Source organism: Callorhinchus milii, unplaced genomic scaffold, assembly GCF_018977255.1.
Source record: "Callorhinchus milii isolate IMCB2004 unplaced genomic scaffold, IMCB_Cmil_1.0 Scaffold13, whole genome shotgun sequence".
Classification (NCBI taxonomy): Eukaryota; Metazoa; Chordata; class Chondrichthyes; order Chimaeriformes; family Callorhinchidae; genus Callorhinchus; species Callorhinchus milii.
In genome coordinates, this window is record NW_024704754.1 from 10,755,579 (window position 1) to 10,759,718 (window position 4,140).

A 4,140-nucleotide genomic window follows, 5' to 3' on the forward strand; every position below is an offset into this window, starting at 1 on the left:
CTCCCCTCTCCCCCCCTCTCCCCTCTCCCTCTCCCCCTCTCCGCTCCGTGTTGCTGTTGCGGAGTCGGTCGGTCGGTCAATGAGAAGCCAATGCGTTGCTCTCTCTCTCTCTCTCTTTGTGTGTCCGCCTCCAGACTGCACAGTGTCGCCAGTGACCCACGTGCGGACAACTAACAGCCGTCACTGCGCCAAACAGGTACCACCGGTCACAGGCACAGCTGCAGCAATCAGCACAGAGAAACCTCACATAAGTCGTATCAATTGGGACCATTGAATATTGAACATTGAATATGATTTATGCAAAAAACGAGTTATGTAAAACAACAACAACAACTTGGATTTATATAGCGCCCTCCACACTGGGCGGAGTCTCAGAGCGCTTCACAGTAATGGATCCCAGGCAAACCAGGGGAGGGGGAGGAGCCGGGGGAGGGGGAGGAGCCGGGGGAGGGGAGGAGCCGGGGGAGGGGGAGGAGCCGGGGAGGGGGAGGAGCCGGGGGAGGGGGAGGAGCCGGGGGAGGGGAGGAGCCGGGGGAGGGGAGGAGCCGGGGGAGGGGGAGGAGCCGGGGAGGGGGAGGAGCCGGGGAGGGGGAGGAAGGTGACCAAAGGTTCGGTCGAAAAACAAGGTCTTCAGCAGAGACCTGAAAATGGGAAGGGAGGGAGTGAGACGAAGGGAGTGGGAAGGGAGTTCCAGAGCCTCGGGGCATAGTGGCTGAAGGTACGGCCGCCAAGGGTGGAGCGGAGGACTTTGGGGATGAGGAGGAATAACTAAATGGAATAATTATTATTAGCTAAATGGAATAGGAAATTCAACGGGATTTGGTTAGATGTACGACTTAGGCAATTATACGATTTATACAGATCAAACTTATGTTTTACTGTACCAATACTCAGGAGGGGGGAATCATAAATATGGACCCTAATAAAAAGAGTGGGGTATTTAAAACCAACCAACCCCACTAACTAACCCATATTGGTTTTCTCACAAAGATACTTCTCACTGAAATTCATTCTGTTTACCCAGAACCAAGTAAATGCCCCAATGTCTCCTTGCCAGTGCAAAACATATATAAGTTTCGCCCACAAAATATACAGTCAATTCACTTTACAGTATATTCTGTAAAGCACTTTGAGACATCTCAACTTTACAGTGATAAGGCATAATATCAAATGCAAGGATTATTATTATAATTCCTCGTTCCTTGTGCTTTGCGATCATGTTACTCTCTGAGTGGAAATCAAAATGGCACCTTTCCCCATTAGAGACACAACCCTGTTTTTCTCCTTGCTGTACTGTCAGAACACGGGGTCCCTCTCCCCTCTACCACCCCCTTCTCAGGAGACTAAGTCACGATTGTCATTGGCTAGTCCATGCTTGTCCACATCAAACATAGTCCAAACATGGTCTAAACATGGAAAGAATAAATATAACAATAATCCTTTATTTCATAAAGTACCTTATCATGTTGTTGAAGCATCTCAAAGCACTTCACAGAAGATCCTATGAAGTGAATCGTATATTTTGTGGGCGAAACATGACACCAATTGCACGCAGTGGTGTCCCACAAACAGTTAGGGTTTGAGTGACCAAATTATTATTATTTTTATATAAAAAATAGGATACAATATAATTTTATAAAATATAATAGGATGATGCATTTTGTTCCTTCTATGCTTTATACCTTGCACATTTACGACAAGAACAAAAAATTACATTTGTATAGCGTCTTTCACATCAAGAGGGCGTCCCAAGGCACCTGGAAAAAAAATTACTGAAAACATCCTGGATTAAACTCCTATAAACTACAAACTAGATTTATTTTTGCTGCCAAATAAGCCTTTATTTATTGACACCTAATCTGTTGTGACCCACAGATATCCAATTAGGACAGGAACCGCCTTTGTATTCCTATCATACCATGTGGATCATCTATTCTATCTAATGTGCGTAATATTATAAATACTATTTGACTATTTCCAGTTCATTTTCTTCTACTGATCTCACATTTGATCTATCAGCCAGAGTCCTTAACTATTTTATCTCTCAATATCTCATCATATCTCTCAATCCCTTCTCCTCTGAGAAACCCATTTTTAACCCATTTTTACTGTTTACTTCAAAGTCATCTCTGGCAACTAAACTTGTTCCACAAGGTTATTGCCCTATCCAGTTACTGTCAGATTTGCCTTCTTACTCTTTGCTTCCTAATATTACATTTAAGGTCCCCTGGGTCTGAAAACTGAATACTTTTCTCAGATCAGCCTTGTCAACCTCCTGTGACATTTTGAAAACTTCTAACAGATCATTTCACAACAACAACAACAACAACAACAAGATTCCATTTATAAAGCGCCTTTCACGTCAGGAGGACGTCCCAAGGCGCTGCACAGTTGGATCATGACCCGAGCAGGGGGGAAATGGTCAGGGGGAGGGAAGGAGCGAGGAGGGGGGAAATGGTCAGGGTGAGGGGAGGGAAGGGAGGGAGCGAGGAGGGGGAAGAGAGTCGAGAGGGGAGCTGAAGGCTCGGTCAAAGAGAAGTAGGCCATTCAGCCACTCGAGCCTGTTCCGCCATTCTATTAGATCATGGCTGACCTGTACCCCAACTCCAATTACCCGCCCTTGCCCCATATCCCTTGATACCTGACTTAACAAATATCTATCCACCTCAATCTTGAAAATGTGAATAGATCCAGCATCCTCAGCCTTTTGGGGGAGAGAGTTCCTGATTTCCACTACCCTTTGGGTGAAAAACTGCCTCCTGATTTCACTTTTGTAGGTACGAAAACAACAACAAAATTACATTTGTAAAGCATGTAATTATATTTGTAAGGCATGTAACTTAAGTTTGCCTACAAAAAACTTGTTACTAAACTTTACAGTATATCACGTGAGACACTTTGAAACGTTTTTGAGATGTCAAAGGCACGATATCATATGTAAGGATTATTATTATAATGATAATAATAATAGTAATAATTAATAATAACCCAGTGATGGGTTTCGATATGTGTGTGACTGGTCTGCCCTTCCGGAGCCTGATGATGAGCCAGGCTGGGCTGTCATCAGCATTACCCTGGAATACTGTGGACCTGCCTAGTTCAGGAACTGAACTACAGACCATCACAGAGGGCTGGTTCGATTCCCATATTAATCGCTGATAGTCAGATTTAATATTTCTTGCTATTTATTTGTGTTTCGTCCACAAAATATACAGTCACTACACCTTACGGTTAATCCTGTGAATTGCTTTGAGATGTCTCAACAACACGATAAGGCGCTATGTTAAATGCAAGGATTATTATATTATTATAACAAATATTATTAAGAACAGGTATCATCTCTCCCATTCTATGACTTCTTGACTTACTCAATAACCATCAGTGTAGAACCTTACTGAAAATCCAATTACTTTACATGCTGTCTAGAAGCACTGTGAATTGCTCCTAGATATTTCCTATGTGAAGAGGTGCTGTATAATATAATTATAATCGTTGGATTTGATATGGCACTTTTCATGTCTTTGTGTTTCACAGCGTCTCACAGCTGTATACTGTAAAGTGAATTGACTGTAAAGTGAATAGTTGTGGGTGAAACGCGACAGCCAATTGCTCACAGCAATGTCCCACAAACAGTCGTGGATTGAAGTGACCAATTTTATTATTGTGTTTTATTTTCTTGAGGGATTATTATCAGGCGTGTGGAGTAAGGAAAGTTGCCCAAGGTTTCACCCTGCCAGGAATCGAACCCAGGTCTCTCGCTTCCGAGGCGAGTGCTCTAACGACTGAGCTACAGGACTCCTACTTATCAGAGTGTCAGTGCCTGTGAGACCCTTGGCCCTTATTTTGGCATCAGCCATGTTCATCCTCTCTGTTGGAGACTTGGCACAAGATTCCATAATAACTGTAAGCAGAAAGTTTTGATTCTTTCAAAGCAAATTAAATAGATTTATTTTAGGAAACAAAATCTCAGGATACTTTATATAGTTTGGGATATGACATGTACATGCGATTGCCAGGATGGTGGAAGGTGAACTGGATGGACCTTGGTCCTCTTTTGTCTAGCAGTTCTATAATATATAATAATCATCCTTGAATTTTGAAATACCACTTTTCACATCTTCTAGACGTCTCAAAGCATTT

The 4,140-nt window shown here is 42.9% G+C and overlaps 1 non-coding gene across 1 annotated transcript; it reads right to left on the reverse strand.

Moving 5' to 3' along the window:
• Window positions 1-3,725: 3,725 nt before the first annotated feature.
• On the reverse strand, window positions 3,726-3,797 carry trnap-cgg. Its single transcript has one exon. It is a non-coding gene; the product is annotated as a tRNA-Pro (tRNA).
• Window positions 3,798-4,140: the final 343 nt, after the last annotated feature.